Source organism: Macaca mulatta, chromosome 9 (genome assembly GCF_049350105.2).
Source record: "Macaca mulatta isolate MMU2019108-1 chromosome 9, T2T-MMU8v2.0, whole genome shotgun sequence".
Classification (NCBI taxonomy): Eukaryota; Metazoa; Chordata; class Mammalia; order Primates; family Cercopithecidae; genus Macaca; species Macaca mulatta.
In genome coordinates this window covers 34,437,900-34,457,845 of record NC_133414.1, presented here as the reverse complement: position 1 = coordinate 34,457,845, position 19,946 = coordinate 34,437,900, and the positions used below count along the sequence as shown (strand labels likewise).

At 43.0% G+C, this 19,946-nt stretch overlaps 1 pseudogene; it reads left to right on the top strand.

Annotated features, from left to right (window-relative positions):
• The first annotated feature begins 13,482 nt into the window (after positions 1 to 13,482).
• Positions 13,483 to 14,299, top strand: LOC697627 (large ribosomal subunit protein eL8 pseudogene; annotated as a pseudogene).
• The last annotated feature ends 5,647 nt before the right edge of the window (positions 14,300 to 19,946 follow it).

Here is a 19,946-nt window from a genome sequence, read left to right as displayed (position 1 = left end):
CCCCTGAAAAAGGCTTCCTGGTAATCTCTCTCTCAGGAATCAGGGTAATTTCTCTAGTTGTTGGCAAGCCTGACAGATTGCAGGGGAAATGCTACTTCACAATCCTGCTCCAGATGTGTTCTGACCCTAGAAGTGAACACCGAGAGCATTCTGATTCAACCCTACAGGAGACCAGGGAAGGAGCACTGCCCAGAGAGAGTTCTGTACCTAAGTGCACCTTCATTTGGTATTTAAAAAAAAAAAAAGCACAGCAAAGATGAAAGAATGTTGACAGGGCTGTATGACATCAAACTAAGCAGCAAGATCCCCCTCCAGGAAGTGTCTAAGTTCAAGGAATGAAAGTATTGCAATCAAACACAGAGCTTCAGAGGAGTATAAAGGACTTGGCAGAGAATCACTGAAGTAGGAAATTAATAAGGTTCAAACCGAGTGTTAAACAAGCCTTCTGAATTCCAAAATCCAACAAAGCATCTTTGGTTGTGTTCTAAAGTTAAGGAAACTATAGTCCAGGGTAACAAGAGGCAAGGGCCCCAGCTACAGGGGGCGGGGTGGGCCTTGGCTTGCTCAGTCCCCATTAACCCGATATTGGGGCAGGCAAACACAGGATGAGATGAGAGAGGCTCCACCGTGCAAGCGTGGGAGCAGATCCTGCCTTTCTTTATGATGTTAATATTTTGTTCGTCATGGATTTTTTTCCATTGACTTTTACATTTAAAAACATTTCACAGCTGGGTGCAGGGGCTCATGCCTGTCATCCCAACACTTTGTGAAGCCAAGGTGGGTGAATTGATCGAGGCCTGCAACACAGAGAGACCCCATCTATACAAAAAATATATATAAATTAGCCAGGCATATGTATGCCCGTAGTCCCAGCTACTCTGGACACTGAGGCTCTGGAGGATCCCTTGAGTCCGGTAGATGAAGGCATGAAGGCTGCAGTGAGCCCTGATTGTACCACTCCACTCCAGCCTGAGCAACAAAGTGAGGCTCTGCTTCAAAAATAAAAATAAAAAAAATTAAAAACACTAAAAAACTGACCAAATAAAGGCACAATATATATTTTTTAAAACCCACTTCATTTAAAATATAATTTATCTTGACTGCTGAGCTACTTTATGTCCCCTTAAATTTATTGTTCCCCATGAGTTCTCATTTGTTTCACTCTAGTCTCAGCCCCAGGAAAGAGCTTAATAGATGCAAGTGACAGATGTGAAGGATGGCGACGAAAAGTCACCATCTCTTAAGGGTCCCCCAAGAAGATGTGGAGGTCTTAACCCCCAGTACCTTGGAATGTGACCTTATTTGGAAATAAGGTTATTGCAGATGTAATTAGTTAAGATAAAATCACACATGAGTAGGATGTGCCCCTAATCCCATACGATTGGTGTCCTTATCAAAGGAAATTTGGACACAGACATCCACCCAGGGAGAAGGACATGTGAATATGAGGGCAGAGGCTGGGGTGATGCTTCTATAAGACAAGGAATCCCAAAGATTGCCAGCAAAGTGCCAGAAGCCAAGAAATTAGCAGGGAATAGATTCTTCCTCCCAGCCCACAATCCTGTAACACCTTGATCTTGGACTTGGAGCCTCCAGAACTTTCAGACAATGAGTGTCTGTTGTTGAAGCTGCTCAGTTTGTGGTACTTTGTTATGGCAGTCCTAGGAAACTAACACACCATCACTGGTCTTAAGGACAGACTGAGCACCTCTGTATCAACCAGCCCTACTTCAGCCCTATAGCCAGGGAAGACCAAATCAGCTCTCAGCCCAGAGATGTGCAAATCCAGAGGCTATGAGGGCAGGGTGGGAGGGAAAAGCTGGTTCATTATGGGGAGGATGAGGCAGAGTTAGAACCAAGACCATGATCACCATCAGAATACAACAACCTTGTAAAAATGCCAGAGCCAGGCAGGTCAGGTGGACAGACATCTCTGAGGATGGGTGGATGATCAAAGCAAGTGGGAGCAAGAGAGAAAGTATGCATAGGACAGAAGAAATTTAGCATTGAGTAATCCTCTCGGACAACAGGTACTTCAACTTGAGACAGCCTGTATGCATTTGACTGACTCTGCTTTTATAAGGCTCGTACTATGTGCTCAGCTCAGTAACAGTTGCTGTTATCAGAGTGTGTAAGAGCCAGGCATGGTGACTTATGCCTGTAATCCCAATGCTTTGGGAGGCTGAAGCAGGAGGATCACTTGAGGCCAGGGTTCAAGACCAGCCTGGGCAACATAGCAAGGTCCTATCAAGAAAGAAAGAGAAAGAGAGAGATGAAGAGAAAGACTGTGAGAGAAAGAAAAACAGAAAGAGAGAGAGGAGGGAAAGAGCGACGGAGGGAGGGAGGGAGGGAAGAAGGAAGGAAGGAAGGAAAGAAGGAAGGGAGAGAGGGTAGAGAAACACTGTGTGATTATCAAAATGAGGGGGTAACACTGAACCCAAGCTAGATGGGGCTCATATCAGAACAAGAAGAAAAGGAGAGGTGTGAACAATGCTACTTCCTTGAGCTTGTCTTAAGGTTGGTCTATATGAAAAATGTGTCTCTGGTCTTTAAAAGGAAAAAAACAGAAGAGGTGGAGGAAGGAAGGAAAAAGAAGGAGAAAGGGGGAAAAGGAGTAAAAGCAAGGAGAAAGAGTTGAAGGTCCGGTTCTTATTCCCCTGCATCTGATTTCAGACTTGGTCTCTATAGGAGCCAACTCCTGTTCACATTTCATTTTATTTTGTTTATTTTTGAGACAGGGTCTCACTCTGTTGCCTAGGCTGGAGTACAGTGGTGTGATCTTGGCCCACTGCGACCTCCACCTCCTTGGTTCAGGCAATTCTCGTGCCTGAGCCTCCCAAGTAGTTGGGATTACAGGCATCTGTACATACAACAATCTGTACATACAACAATCACCATGCCTGGCTAATTGTTGTATTTTTTGTAGAGACTGGGTTTCACTATGTTGGCCAGGCTGGTCTTGAACTGTTGGACTCAATTGATCTGCCTGACTCAGCCTCCCAAAGTGCTAGGATTACAGGTGTGAGCCACCACGCCCAGCCCAGCCCTGTCCACATTTTAGATTCTTTTTCTGCCCTCTTGCTTGTACCAACCCTGAGGAGTAAGCAAATCTCCATTGTGAAAACCTAAGCCTCATCTGCCAGGGTTGCTGTGTTAAAGATCAGGTCCCTTGCAAAGCATGAATTTTATCTTCTCTTGTGCACTCTGGATCCCAACTGCCCATGCAACAGGAAGAACAGGACTGGTTTCCGCCTCGGGACAGGAGGCCAGGCCTCTCCTCTCTGGTGTCAAGGGGTCTGGCTGGCCCAGACTCGGCCCAAGTGACTGCCCTCACCATGGGCAAAGGAGCCTTGACTGGTGGGTGCTGGTCATTGATACCAGGCAAGAATGAGATTAAATATCACATGCTAAAGTGAATTCATTAGAGTCACTTATTTAACTTTCAAAAACTCTTTTTCTCATCATTTTAAGGTTCCTCGTTAACTACTTGAGACTTGTTGCCTTTCGTTCCAATTTTTATGTTTACAACCCAAAATGGTCCCTCTCTGCCCTGCTTCCTTTCCTAGGTCACTGGAGGGTGTAACCAATAGACTTTGCCTGGTACTACAGTAGCAGGGCCCTGCCTCTCATTTATTTTGGAGGGAAGGACAAGAGATAAAATAGGCAGAAATCCAGAGAGGAGGAAATGAAAGGTCAAACATTAACTCCAGCCTAAAGCACATGGTGCAATCCAGCTTCTGGAGAATTCTGTGCTGGGAAAGAAGGTATTGGCAGGCAATTAACAAAGTCCCACTTTGTTCCTCACTTGGCATAGATGCCATGAATTAGGACCTGGGCTGAGTGACAAAATAAACTACTCATGCTGGCATGATTCCTCACTCACAATTGACAGCTATTGCTTAAATGAACATAGAAACATTTTTAAACGCTTCTGAAAAGTTAGTCTAAGACAGTATTTTTTAAAATTGGATCCATGGCATCAGAATTTCCTGGGATAATTGTTTAAAATGTACATTTCGGCCCATCCCATCCCCCAACTCCTGCCACCAGATCGACTGAACCAGAATCTCTGGAGGTGGGTTAAACACAGTTGAACAGGAGGTCCAAGTGATTTTAATGCATCCTGAAGTTCGAGGTCTGGAATATCATGTAGCACACTGTAAAATGAATAGGCATTTTCTTGCCCATGAATACAAGATTCCAGTAAGTCCTTTTTTTTACTATTTCTCAGTGAGCTTCTCTTCCTCCTGCCCCTACTTTTTGCCTCCTAAATTAAACAGCTTCTCTTCTCTCTGCCTCAAAGTCTCCCCTGATCCATAGCCTAGATCTGATATTTTAGAATAGATTCTAGTGTTCATAGGAATATTTGGGTGAAATAATTACCTAGAGCTCCTCAGAGTTTAAAAGCTTCACATCTAGAAATATAGACTCAATACCCAAGCAGTTAAATTTAGTCAAATAGTATTGCTTTGTAAAACCAAGAGAGGTCTATCATTATAAAGGAGAAATTCCCTTTGAACCAAAATGTTGGTGACCATTAAAAACATGGTGGGACAAAAGATAGAGATCCCATCCACCTGTAAGTCAGCGATTCTCAACTGCAGGCAGTTTTGTCCCCCCAGGGATATTTGGTAATGTCTGGAGGCGTTTTAGGTCATCACAACAGGGGGATGCTACTGGAATCCACTGGGCCAAAGGCAGGGATGCGACTCAACATTCTACATTGCCCAAGACAGCTCCTAAAACAAAGAATTTCATGTCAAGCACCAGAGTTGAGAAACCCTGTCATAAATCATAGGGCTGTTTTTTTTAAAAGGTCAACCGGACTTGCTAAGATTAGATGAGAACTGGATGACATTAAAGATAAGAAGCAACAACAGAGACACTCAAGAAAGCCAGGAGCAGAAACCAGAGGGCACTCCAGTGAAGGAACAAGAACTGTGGATTTCTGGGGTAGTCTGACACTTGGAAAAGGGAAAGGGAGCTCATGCTGAGGACAAATGTGACAGACACTGTTGGTTTGTACCAGAATTAATTCTTCCCACCTTCCAAAGTGATATGATTAGAGCTGGGCTTATCACTGCCCAAGGCCACACTGCATATCCTGGCTACTGCGCAGCTGGTATGACCATGTGACTAAGTTCTGACGAATGAAGGGTGAGCTGATGTCATGTATGCAACTTCCACCCTGAAAGGAAATTGTTGCCCTTCTTCCTAGTGAACTGAAACATGGACAAACCCATAACAAAGCCTTGGCCAGCAAACTCTTTACTAAAGATGCAGATAGTGGCCAGGCACGGTGGCTCACGCCTGTAATCCCAGCACTTTGGGAGGCCAAGATGGGCGAATCACCTGTGGTTGGGTGTTTGAGACCAGCCTGGCCAACATGGTGAAACCCCGTCTCTACTAAAAACACAACAATTAGCCAGATGTGGTGACACGTACCTATAGTCCCAACTACCTGGGAGGCTGAGGTGGGAGAATCGCTTGAACCTGGGAGGCAGAGGTTGCAGTGAGCAGAGATCATGCTACTGCACTCCAGCCTGAACAACAGAGCAAGACCCTGTCTCAAACAAATGAAAAAATAAATAAATAAAAGTTACAGATAGTAAATACTTTTGGCTTTGTGGTCCATTTGGTTTTTGTTGCAACTACTCAGCTCTACCTGTTAAAGCAACTGTAGACAGTATGTTAACAAATGAGTGTGGCTGGGTGCCAATAAAACTTTATTTGCAAAAACAATCTGGGAGCCATCATTTGTATACCTCTTCCCTAGGAAACGACAGAAGAACAAGATGAAAGGATCATAGGTCCCTGATAAACTTAATAAAGTGAGATACCCCACCAACTCAAATCATTGTTAAGAGCTATTAACATGAGACAAAAATGAACATCTCTATTTTTTTTTTGGTTTGTTTGTTTTGAGATGGAGTTTCGCTCTTCTTGCCCAGGCTGGAGTGCAATGGCACGATCTCAGGTCACTGCAACCTCCGCCTCCCGGGTTCAAGCGATTCTTCTGCCTTAGCCTCCCAAGTAGCTGGGATTACAGGCATGAGCCATCATGCCCCGCTAATTTTTGTATTTTTAGTAGAGACAGGGTTTCACCATTTTGGATAGGCTAGTCTCAAACTCCTGACCTCAGGTGATCCACCTCCTTCGGCCTCCCAAAGTACTGGGATTACAGACGTGAGCCACCACGTCTGGCCCTCTATTTCTTAAATGTTGTAGCTTTGGGAGTCTTTGTTATAGCTACTTAATCATTACCCTAAACAGACTATCATTTTCAGACTGAGTTAGGCACCTTACATATTTTTTCATTTTAATCTTTATAAAAACATTGTTAAAAGAAAAACCTTAGACAAATTAATTTAACAGGAGTTTAATTGAGCAAAATCAATTCATGAACCAGGCAACTCCAAACCAGAGTGGGCTCAGAGGGGCTCCAAAGCAGCCATGTGGTGGAAGAAGATTTATGGATAGAAAAAGGAAAGTGAAGTACAGAAAATGTAAGTGAGGTACAGAACCAGCCAGATTGGTTACAACAGTTGCCTATATTTGATTGACCAAAACCAAAACACGAATAGGTTACAGAATGTTTACACATCCAGTTAGGTTACAGTTCACTATGTACAGAGAAACCTTGAGGCCAGACTTAAAATATGTAAAGAGGCAGTTTTAGGCTAAATGTAATTTAACAAGATATTGAAATCAGTATTACCCTATTTTATAAATGGAGAATCTGAGGCTCAGGGACACTTACTGCCCTGTCCGCAGTGGTAGGAAATAGCAGAGTTGGGACTTGTGGTTTGAATTCTGGCCTATCTTACTTCAAGATTATGTATCTTAAAAAAAAAAAAAAAAAAAAAACAGTCATATACAAAGACATGCATAGCACAACTATTTATGGTTTTAGGGGTAAAAGATTGATTCTGGGCTTGTTTTGCAACACTGTGCTATGTACCAGTAAACAATAATATGCAAAGCACATGCAGAAAAAAGCACTCAGAATTCTCCAGTTATCAGCCCAAGTTATCTCCTAGTTATCTGGTTTGTGCTTTCAAAATCCAGCCCAATGGCTACTTCTTCCACAGAAGCTTTCCTGAGCCCTCTGTCCTCAACTCAACTCTTACAGGCCTGATAGTTTGTAAATTTTAATGGGTATTTTGGTTTCAAAATGTATGATTATCTTTCCAGGGATGGGCAGCCCCCCACAACTCCAAATGGGTTGCAGACTCCTCCAGAGCAGAGCTGGCCTCTTAACCTCATCAACCCCATAGTGCCAAGTACTACGCCTTACACACAAAACGCTATTGCAGGTTACAGGTGGGCCACTGGTCTGTGACTCTAACAAGCCCTGGTGTAGTAGTTCATTTTCAGGCTGCTGATAAAGACATACCAGAGACTGAGTAATTTATAAAGGAAAAGAGGTTCAATGGACTCACAGTTCCACATGGCTGAGGAGGCCTCACAGTCATGGCAGAAGATGAATGGCACATCTTACCAAGCGAAAGGGGTTTCTCCTTATAAAGCCATCAGATCTCATGAGACTTATTCACTACCATGAGAACAGTATGGGGGAAACCACCTCCATGATTCAATGATCTCCCACCGGGTCCCTCTCACAACACATGGGAATTCTGGGAGCTACAATTCAAGATGAGATTTGGGTGGGGACACACCCAAACCATATCACCTGGCAAGGGAAGGAGGTCAATGAAGGACTGAGCTGTTTCATATCTCAGTGTTCTCATTAATACTGGGCATTCACTTCATGGGAAGATTGCTCATGTGACATGCCCAAAGAGTTTATGTACTCTTTACATATAGGAATGAGGTTAGGTCAGATTGCTCCATCCTCATGTGCTTCAGAAAAGCAAAACCTGGGGAATTTCAAGCATCTCCTTTGCTCCGTTGCTGACAGAGGTCTGCCTTGTTTTCCCTTGTGACATGTTTGCATTTCACTCTCAAAGTGTGCCTACCTCAGTTTTTTATTTATAGTTGGATTTTCTACTGTTCTCATTTAATTCCTTCTCAGATTCTCCAACTGCGTGTTGCCCATGAGCTACATGGTACCCAATAGTAATACGATACCATGTAAAGGCCACCAGGAACCATTCTCCTAGACTCAAGTGACCAGGTTCTGCTAACTTTACAATCCCAAGCACCTGCCAGCAACCAGAAAACAACCTCAGGTCAGCTTCCTTCTCCAATCCCAAAATCTGTTTTGTGACCTTGCTGTGCACAGAGAACTCCTAGAAGCCTCCTTCCTAAGTCACTATTAGCTTTCTCATCAGCCATATTTCCAAACCAAAATAACTCATCAGTGAGAAAATAATGCAAAAACTTGAGAAATATTACCAGAATCATAACTTCTATTCTCCCTTTTGAGATTGAGGATCCTCCAGGGCAGGGTCTGAGTCTCGTTCGTCTATTTACCAATTTTTAAAATATATATTTGTGGGTACATAATAGTTATATATTTGTGAGTTACATGAGATATTTTGACGCAGGCATTGAATGTGTAATAATCACATCAGGGTAAATGGAGTATCCATCACCTCAAGCATTTATCATTTCTTTGTATTACAAACATTCCAATTATACTCTTTTAGTTTTTATTTTATTTATTTATTTATTTATTTATTTATTGTTGAGACACAGTCTCACTTTGTCACCCATGATGGAGTACAGTGGCACAATCTTAGCTCACTGCAACCTCCGCCTTCTGGGTTCAAGCGATTTTCCTGCCTCAGCCTCCTGAGTAGCTGGGATTGCAGGTGCCCGCCACTACACGAGGCTAATTTTTTTGCCTTTTGTTTTTTTAGTAAAGACAGGGGTTTTTACCATGTTGGCTAGGCTGGTCTCGAACTCTCGACCTCAGGTGATCCACCCACCTCAACCTCCCAAAGTGCTGGAATTACAGGCATGAGCCTGGTTATAACCATGCCTGGTTATTTTAAAATGTATAATTAAATTATTTTAGTTATATTAAAATGTATAATTAAATGATTATTGACTATAATCAACTTATGGTGCTCTCAAATAGTAAATCTTCTTCATTCTGTTTTTTGTATCCATTAACCACCCCCACTCCCACTCCCAGTTCCCCACCACCCTTCCCAGCCTCTGGTAACCATCCTTCTACTCTCCGTCTCCATGAGTTCAATTGCTTTAATTTTTAGCTCCCACAAATAAGTCAGAATATATGAAGCTGGTCTTTCTCTGCCTGACTTATTTCACTTAACATAATGTCCTCCAGTTCCATCCATGTTGTTGCAAATGACAAGACTTCCTTCTTTTTATGGCTAAATAATATTCCATTGTGTGTATGTACCATATTTTCTTTATCCATTTGTCTGTTGATGGACACTTAGGTTATTTCCAAATCTTGGCTATTGTGAATAGTCCTGTGGTAAACATGGGAGTGCAAATATCTCTTTGCTATATTGAATTCCTTTCTTTGGGGTATAGATCTAGCCCTATTCAGCTTTATACCCCTAATGTCCAGCCTTTCTACATTTAGTAGTTGATCAAGAAATGTTTGTTGATCTAAAATGATTCGCAGCATCCCTTGCATCAAAGGAAGACAGCTGTGCCAAGTGGGAGTGAATTCTCACTGTGAAGCCCACAGGGGACTGGTCTTCCAAAATCAGGCACTGTCACCCCCTCCACCCCCACCCACTGGAAGCACCGGCCTGTGACCCTTTATCACAGTAAGAACAAATACTCAGTTGGTTATGACGAAAGATGCAAAGAGGCCATCACATGCCTTCTAATTAATTAAGGTGGATTAAATCACAGACATTAAAGATTTTGAGTGTTCTGTTATTTTAGCTTTATATTTAAAGACTCGGTGATGACCTGTTCCTCTGTGTGCCATGAATCATGTGGTGAATAAGTGATTTAAGGTAACTACTACATTATACCCAGGAGGGCCTGTCGATATGGCTTGCTATCAACTGCCACTTTATATCAAGGCTAATGGAATGAAATGTAATAGGAAATCCTGGTTTGGAGGAAAATAAAAGAGTGGTTGTTCATTGATTAAATTTACCTGAAAGTCTGACATATCCATCGACTAAATGTTGTATTTCTGAATGAGTCATGTGCTTTTAAGAGCCTGCCAGTAAAATGCTGGTTGCATTTTTGACTGATCACCAAAACCATTTGTTCACTAGGTGAATGTCTATGATCCTAGGGACCGGGAGCTTCAGAAGCTCCAAACATGCCCAGTCAGTACTGTGGGCCTTGATTGATCCTATCTGCTGCTGAAGACCCAACCCAGTGGGCCGAGAACACAGATCAGAAAGGCCTTGTGAATAAACTGGCCCAAAGCTCACATTCCGCAGATGAGGAAACCTTTCTGCTACACTGATCAGTTTCCTATTGCTGCTGTAATAAATTACCCCCAACCTAGTGACTTTAAGCGACACAGATACACTCTCTTCTGGTTCTGAAGGTCAGAAGTCTAAAATGGAGGCCTGGCATGGTGGCTCATGCATGTAATCCCAGTACTTTGAGAGGCCACAGCAGGAAGATCACTGGAGGCCTTTGGAGACCAGCCTGGGCAAAATGGTGAGACCTCATCTCTGCAAAATTAAAACAAAAAGAAAAATTAGCCTGATGTGGTGGCATACACTGATGTCCCAACTACTCGAGAGGCTAAGGAGGGCGGGATGGGAGAATCATCTGAGGTCAGGAGTTTGAGGCTGCAGTGAGCTATGATCATACCAGTGCACTCTAGCCTGGGCAACAGAGTGAGACCCCATCTCAAAAAAAAAAGTCTAAAATGGATCTGCAAGGCTGGGTTCCTTTTGGAGTTTCCATGAGAGTATTTCTCTCCTTTCCTTTTCCAGCTCCTAGTGACCACCTGCATCTTTCAGCTCTTGCCTGCTTTTCTTCATCTGTAAAGCCAATAGGGCAGAGTCTTCTTTCCCATATGACCTCCTGTCTCTCTCTTATAAGAGTCCCTGTGACTATATGGGCCTACCCAGGTAATCCAGAATCGTCTCCCCAACTCAAGACCCTAAAATGAATCCCATCTACAAAGTGCCTCTGCCACATAAGGTAACATATTCACAGTTTCCAGGAAGTAGAATGTTGACATCTCTGGAGGACCATTACTCAGCCAGCCTTGCTGTCAAAAGAGGAAATTTTGTCAACAAACCACTGAAAATATTTCTCTACAGCCTCAATTGACAGAAGTTCAGGTATCTTGTCATTCTCTGGCAGATGCAGTGGTGAGAGCACAGACTATGAGCGCAGGAATCAGGCGGGCTAAGTCTGAGCCTGGCTCTGCCATTCACAAGCTCTGCAGGCTTGGACCAAGCCATTTATGAATGGTTGATGCCACAAAAGCCTCGAAACCTTGAAGGAAGTGGTAGGAAATGAGGCAAGTAGACAGAGGGTGAGAGACTTGAAGTGCACTGATGAGCTGCATGCAGAAATATGAGTTCCACGAAAGCAGAGATCTCCTTTGCTTTGTCTACCCCTACACCCTCAGTGCCTAGAATAGTGCTACCATAGGAAATGTTTGATCAATGAGTGTTCAATGTCATGAACAGGTTCATATTAAAACTGACCCTGGTGAACACTTTTACATGACTGGCAGGAATGTAAACTGGTATAACCATTATAGAAAACAGTATGGAGATTCCTTGAAGAACTAAAAGTAGAACTACCAATAGATCCAGCAATCCTACTGGGTATCTACTCAAAAAAAAAAAGAAGCCATTATATGGAAAAGATAAATGCACATGCATGTTTATTGCAGCACAATTCACAATTGCAAAGATATGGAACCAATCTAAGTGCCCATCAACCAAATGGATAAGGAAACTGTAGTATATATACCCCATGGAACACTGCTCAGCCATTAAAAGGAAGAAAATAATGTATTTTGCAGCAACTTGGATGGAGCTGGAAACCATTATTCTAAGTAAAGTAACTCAGGAATGGAAAACCAAATATTGTATGTTCTCACTTATAAGTGGGAGCTAAGCTATGAAGATGCAATGGCATAAGAATGATGTAATGAACTTTGCGGAATCATGTGGAAAGATGGGAGAAGGCTGAAAGATAAAAGGCTACATATTGGGCACAGTGTACACTGTTTGGGTGATGGGTACACCCAAATCTTAGAAATCCGCACCAAAGAACTTATTCACATAACCAAAAACCACCTGTACCCCCAAAAACTATTGAAATAAAAATTAAAAGTAAAATAAAATTGACCCTGGCATAGAGTTGGGTTCAATAAATACTTGTGAGTGAATAATATAATACATGAATTTTAGTGGAGATGTGATTTAGTGGCTTTTATTATTTCCTCCTCAAAAAGGGTTGCAAACTCCAATGCATAAGGTGCCAGGAGGCTGAGGGAGAGAAAGTGTAGCTGGTCTAAAATGCACAGAGACCAGTCAGCCCCTGATTATTGTTACCACTGAGAATTTGGGCTCAGCGCAGCCAGATTTTCTGATATTTTTATTTAAAGAGACACCCCAAATCCAGGTTTTCATAGGAGATCATTGGTTTTTAAACATTGTCTCAAATTATTTTAAGCATCGTTCGTTAGGGCCAGCTAACTATCTGCCAGCCAAATTCAGACCAAGACCCTTACTTTGCTATGTCTCCTCTTCCACCTTCCTTAACTTCCAGGGCAGTGCAAGTTTGATAATGAGATAACCTTGAATGGCTTATTGATCAGAATTTAAAAAGGAAAGAAGAGAAGGGTTTCCCTCACACATAAAAAAGCTCAGCCTAATAAGATTCCTATGTGGGCCCCCTCCTAAAAAATAAATCGAGATCAGAGAGATGACAACTTGCTGCCAATCAGACCACAGCAACCAGAAACACAGCCTTCTCTTTGTGAGGCTTGAGGTGTCGCTGATAAATTAAGCAGAGCCCAAGGACAGTCCTAGATCCTAGAACTCCACTCAAGTCCTCAGATTGCAATTACAAGGTAAGAAACACCACTTAGACCCCGTTGCAGAGTACTATCTTCATAACTAAGATGCACATACTTGTCTACTGATGTCTTTTATTTAAACACGGATTATCTACTTCCTCAGATTTTTTTAATGACAAACCATCACTGATCCCCCCGTCTGGGCAGCAGCGTTTCTTATCCAGCATCAGTGGGCAGGCTTTCAGATGTGCAGGCTCAGGCTCAGCATGTAGCAGCTGCTCTAACAGGTACAGGCTGAAGGGGATGGGAGTTCAGACATGCCTCAGGATGGAAAGATGAGAAGTTCCAGGTGGAGTTTTACCTGTTCTGGCAATTATCCAGTGACCGTGGAAGAGTCAGCGACCCTTTCTGGGCCCCAGTTTCCAAATCTGTAGACTAAGGGAGCTGCCAGGTAATTGTTGTTACCAGAAAGGTGTCCTGATCCAGTCCCCAAGAGAAGGTTCTTGGATCTTGCACAAGAAATAATCTGGGGCGAGTCCATAAAGTGAAATTTTATTAAGAAAGTAAATGGATAGCTCTCTCTCCCCCTGTCGCCCAAGATGCCGAAAGGAAAGAAGGCTCAGGGGAAGAAGGTGGCTCCGGCCCCTGCTGGCGTGAAGAAACAGGAGGCCAAGAAAGTGGTGAATCCCCTGTTTGAGGAAAGGCCTAAGAATTTTGCCATTGGACAGGACATCCAGCCCAAAAGAGACCTCACTCACTTTGTGAAATGGCCCCGCTATTTCAGGTTGCAGTGGCAGAAAGCCATCCTCTATAAACGGCTGTCCTGCAATTAATCAGCTCCCCCAGGCCCCAGACCACCAAACAGCTACTCAGCTGCTTAAGCTGGCCCACAAGTACAGACCAGAGACAAAGCAAGAGAAGAAGCAGAGGCCATTGGCCCGGGCCGAGAAGAAAGCTGCTGGCAAAGGGGACGTCCCCACTAAGAGGCCACCTGTCCTTCGAGCAGGAGTTAACACTGTCACCACCTTGGTGGAGAACAAGAAAGCTCAGCTAGTGGTAATAGTACACGACGTGGATCCCATTGGGCTGGCTGTCTCCTTGCCTGCCATGTGTCATAAAATGGGGGTCCCTTACTGCATTATCAAGCGGAAGGCAAGACTGGGCCGTCTAGTCCACAGGAAGACCTGCTCCACTGTCGCCTTCACACAGGTGAACTCGGAAGACAAAGGTGCTTTAGCTAAGCTGGTGGAAGCTATCAGGACCAATTACAGTGACAGATACAATGAGATCTGCCGTCACTGGGGCGGCAATGTCCTGGGTCCCAAGTCTGTGGCTCGCATTGTGAAGCTCGAAAAGGCAAAAGCTAAAGAACTTGCCACTAAACTGGGTTAAATGTACACTGTTGAGTTTTCTGTACATAAAAATAATTAAAATAATACAAATTTATAAAAGAAAAAAGAAAGTAAAAGGATAAAGAATAGTTACTCCATTGGGCAGAGCAGTGGTGTGGGCCACTCAGCTGCTTGTGCTTATAGTTACTTCTTGATCGTATGCTAAACAAGAGGTGGATTATTCATGAGTTTTCTGGGAAAGAGGTGGGCAATTCCTGGAACTGAGGGTTCCTCTCCCATTTAGATCATATAAGGTAACTTCCCGATGTTGCCATGGCATCTGTAAACTGCCATGGTGCTGGTGGGAGTGTCTCTTAGCATGCTAATGCATTATAATTAGCATATAACATGCAGTGAAGACGACCAGAGGTCATTCTCATTGCCATCTTGGTTTTGGTGGGTTCTGGCCACTTCTTTACCACAACCTATTTTATCAGCAAGGTCTTTATAACCCGTATCTCGTGTTGACCTCCTACCTCATCCTGTGACTTAGAATGCCTTAACCTCCTAGGAATGCAGCCCAGTAGGTCTCAGCCTTATTTCAACCAGCCCCTATTCATGATGGAGTCGCTCTGGTTTGAATGCCTCTGACATGGTGACTCAAGCCTATACTCCCAGCTACTTGGGAGGCTCAGGTAGGAGAATCACCTGAGCTCAGGGGTTTGAGGCTGCAATGAGCCATGATACACCACTGCACTTCAGCCTGGGTGACAGAACTAGGCTTCCACTAAAAAGAAAAGAAGAAGAAAGGAAAAAGAAGGAAGAATTTTTTAAAAAGGAAGAGGAGGAAGGAAGAAGAGAGCTGGTAGTGAAATGACTTGCAGGTCCTCCCTGATGTGGCAGTCTCTGATTTTGTGACTCCACCTCCCTTGGTGATACCATCCACTTCCTCTAGTGTCACGTAGAACTTCAGTGATGCCCACCAGCATCTGCCAGGCATGGAAGCAACGGAGCATGCAAAAATCCAAGAGAGGGAATAATAGAGCCTGCTTCCTCCACATTTCCCTTGACCAGATCAAAGTGATCGACAGCAACTTGGGTAGCAAACCCCCTAGCCAGTTGCCCACCTATTTGTACCATGACTTAAAGGAAGCCAAACAATTTCACCCTAAAATATATTTCCTTGACATATTTCAAGATGGCTATTCAGAAGGGCTGGAAATAGAAGAGTAGCTAAGAAGCTGTCTTTTGCAGAGAAATTTGCATCTGTAGAGAAAGCCTGTGTCCCTGCAGCCAGGCTTTCCGAGGTCCTCCCTGGTCCAGATCTAGGAAAGATGAACTGAGAGTCTGACATCTCTCAAGATCTGAAAGGAACATTTCCCACCTTTTCTCTCCAAGGGCTGCTACCCGTGAGGTTTCACCTGCACCACAAGACCACCTTTGCTAGCCAGGCATCCTCTTCTCTCCTTTCCATAACCTGTTTTGCCCATTGTCACCTGATTTACCACCATAACCTGTTTTGGGCTGGGTTCTGGGCCCCCATTCTTTGTGCCATCTCAAGATGGTATAAAAGCATCAACCATCTGGCCATTTCTTTGAGATCTTATATTATGTCAGACTCCTGTGCATATCAATAAATTTATATACTTTTTCTCCTATTAATTTGCCTTTTGTCAGTTCATTTCTCAGAGAACTTTCAGAGGGTGGAAGGGAAGTATTCCTACAACCTCTGTCCATTTGAAGAAAATTGTTCTGAACAATTCTGGGAAAAAAGCTGAGGAAGAGATTGTTTTTGACCACAGACCAACTCAAATATCTTTCTTCTTAATCCTTTGAATAAATGATTCATGGAATGCATGCATTTTAAGGAACTGAATGCTTTTCAGTTGTTTTCCTGGAACTTTCCATTTCTGAAAAGTAATAAATATACCCAACCATACAGCTGAGTGACTATCAGAATGTCCCATGTGTTTGTTACATTTGCTCCAGAAAAATTCATTAATAAATAAACATATTCCATAAATATGTCAGATAAAACAAAGGTAATGAGATTCACTTCTAACAAGTCAATATTGAGAATAACAAATGATGACATTTTAGGGGATTTTCCTGTAAGTTTCCTGAAAGCCCCATAAATCTTTTCCTTCACCTGCTTCTATCCATGACTATTTTCTCCTGATTAAAAATTTACCATGCCACAATTAAAAATCCGGTCAATTACAAGAAAATGATGAGAATGTGGAAAACGGCAAAGAAACATGGGAGTGAGTCTTCTGATTGCTCAAATTCTCTTAATGCCCCAAATGACCCGAGGCTGCTACCCAATGTATTTTCTCAGGGGGATTGGAATGTAGGTGGGATTGGCAGCCACGGGTCAAGTGTGATTCGAGTATTATTATTATTATTATTATTATTATTGAGACAGAGTCTCACTCTGTCACCCAGGCTGGAATGCAGTGACATATCATAGCTCACTGTAGCCTTGAACTTTTGGGCTCAAGGGATGCTCCTGTCTCAGGCACCCCAGTAACTAGGACTACAGGCACATACCACATGCCCAGCTAGTTTTTTTATTTTTAATTTTTGTAGAGACAGTGTCTCACTATGTTGCCCAGGCTGATCTCAAACTCCTGACCTCAAGCAATCCTCCCACCTCAACCTCCCAAAGCACTAAGATTATAGATGTGAGCCCCTGCACATGGCCCAATTTGAAGAGTATTAAAAGTGTGCTGTGCTGAAATGGCTTTCCCCACTGGCACTAGGTTCTATGACTTCCATTCCAATGGTGTCTTGCACATAGTAAGGACTCAAATGAATGAATTAGTTAAGACTTGATTGGCCAAGGTACAGAGTCACATTTATTTTGTACGATAATATTTGCAAAAGGCCAAGGTGGAGAAGAGTATCCTACTAGGCGTTCACAGCTTAATGAAAATACTCCCTAAGCTTAAAATGGTATTATGGAAAGAAGAGGAGATTTGGAATCTTATAGACCTGGTTGAAGCCAAGCCCCACACTTGCAAACCAGTTTCATGGTCTTGAACAAGATATTTAATATCCCTGAGTCTCAGTTTTACATTCATCTTCAAGTAGCTGTAATAAGGGCTAATTCACAGGATGGTTGAGGGGTAGAACAAAATATCCTATCTAAATTATTTAGAGCAGCAATGAAGATAGCAGATGATCAATAAATATTTAGACTTTTCTCCCAACCCGTCCCTACCCACCAATCCCTTGGCTTTAATTACTTTTATTTTAATTCAGCTTTTACAAGTAACCAAAGTAGGAAAAAATGTCAAAATATTTTTTCTCATTATTAAGTACATTGCATACTGATTTATCAATCAAAGTTGTATTATTATTTGTTTTTGGAACTTAATGATTAGAATCTGAAAAAAATAAGAGCCATTCTTTTTTTTTTTTTTTTTTTTTTTTTTTTGAGACGGAGTCTTGCTCTGTTGCCCCAGCTGGAATGCAGTGGTGCGATCTCGGCCCACTGCAAGCTCCACCTCCTGGGTTCAAGCCGTTCTCCTGCCTCAGCCTCCCAAGCAGCTGGGACTACAGGCACCTGCCACTACACCAGGCCGATTTTTTGTGTTTTTAGTAGAGACGCGGTTTCACTGTGTTAGTCAGGATGGTCCGGATCTCCTGACCTTGTGATCCGCCCACCTCGGCCTCCCAAAGTGCTGGGATTACTGGCATGAGCCACCACGCCCGGCCAAAAAGAAGAACCATTCTAAGCCACAAAGAGTTTTGCTCTATAAAGAGTTTGAAAGTCTGCATTCACCATGTTTGCAGACTAAACTCTGTTTTAAGAAAATCCTTTGATTGTATGGATTGGAAAGAAAACACTGCGAGATGGACCCTGTTGCTTTGGTCCCTGCTGCTTTGGGGTGACCATTGACCTGAATGCAATATTTTACATTGAGGAGAAATTTAGTTGAAGAATAAGAGCATTTCTAGACTTAACTGAGCTAAAGCCATTTAAGAATGTCTTGCCTTTTGATGGTGGTGGGGGTGATAGTCTCCAGGGAGCATACTGGAATGTTTCTTAGCTCTGTGTGACTCTAGAGGGCCTTCTGCACACTGGTGATTCTGCTCTGGAAATTGTTGGTGGAAAATCTGGATTGGAGAGATGGCAGGAGATAGAAAGGACCTGCATTTCTTTCCAGAAGATTCTTCACATCAGAGCAGAGATGGTGGAAAATACTGGCTTGAGCTTGGCATGAACCAACATAGACTAGCGTATCAATTCTCCTAAGTGATGTTATCAATGAATAAATGACTCAGAAAACACGGATATGAAACCATTATGTTCCAAAGACATTATCCTGCTGGAGACATAGAGCAAGGTCATTACTCTGTGTGTAGGAGAGGGCTCCTCTGGAGGGAAGTAGATAATTCCATTGTTAATTCTTGAAGGAAACGGTAGATTATGGAACAGGGACCAAGGACAGTTGGGTGTGGTGAGCTTCAGGCAAAACGTTTCTTCTCTTTCTCTGGTTCATGACATCCTGGCATCAACTGTCCCGTGATCCATCCATGGAAGAAGGGCTCTTCTGAAGCCACAGTGCAGGTAGCATAGGTGAATGCGGTGAAGAATCACTGTGCCCGGGGCAGCTGTCAGTAGTAACAGAGCAGACAGGACAATGGCTCAGAGAGGAGGCAGTGCCTACAAACACAAGGACCTAGTGGAGAGCACATCACAGACATGTCGCACAAGGGGGCTGCTTTGGGAGGGGCAAATATTCTTCCTTGTTAAGGGGAGGTTCAAGCCAAGGTCAGATAATAAGGGAAATCTAACCACGTCGTGTATTCAAAGCCTTCTTAGGTTTTAATATTTTGTTTACAGATGAATCATTTCCCTAACCCTGCTTGTCTCAATTGACCTGGTTAAAATTGTTTCCAAATCCAGCAATTCAAAAGAGCAGAACCTGATCAGAACGGAAACTTTCTGGACTTGCTCACTAAACCTGAGACCCTCATCTCAGCCCACCCACTGAGCATACCTGCAGTTTTTGTTACGTCTTTCAAAAGACTCCCCCCCGCCCCATTCTGCCTTTTAACACAAAGAAAGGAAAAAAATGTGTGTTGGATTCAGCCCTGCCATACTGGTATTTATGCACCAAAGACAAATTATGTCTTCATTATAAATTCAGTTCTGAATTATGCTTAACTAGCAAAACACTCTGTGTTATAGTCATAGAAGAAGCCTGTGTGATCTCCCCACCTCAGCTCAGATGGAAAGAAGAACACTTCCGTGTGGCTGCTCACCCTAGCCTGATGACATTTCCAGACACCACCCCAGCAAATTAAGCGGATGCTAAAATCACTTAGAAGCGTGTCTAATGCACAGGATAAACATGAGCTACTGGAAAGAGGTATAGGATCAGTAATACGGAAGAAAAAGGGGAAGAAAGCATAGCCCATTTGGAACAGAAGGAAGAAATCACACACCACTCGACAGGGGAAATTACTGCATTTCACCAAGGCAGGTGCACCGGGCATGTTTGTATATTAAATCATTACCAGGAATTAAAGAGCCCATGTAAGAAGGCAATGTTACAAATTGATTCATACGCTATTTATAATTCTTTAACAATGTTTGATGTTCTGCAGTCAGAAAAATAGATTATGGGAACGGTTTGCTGAAAAAAAAATTAAACACACGGTATTTATTTCTCTCTACTGAATGAAGTGCTGTAACC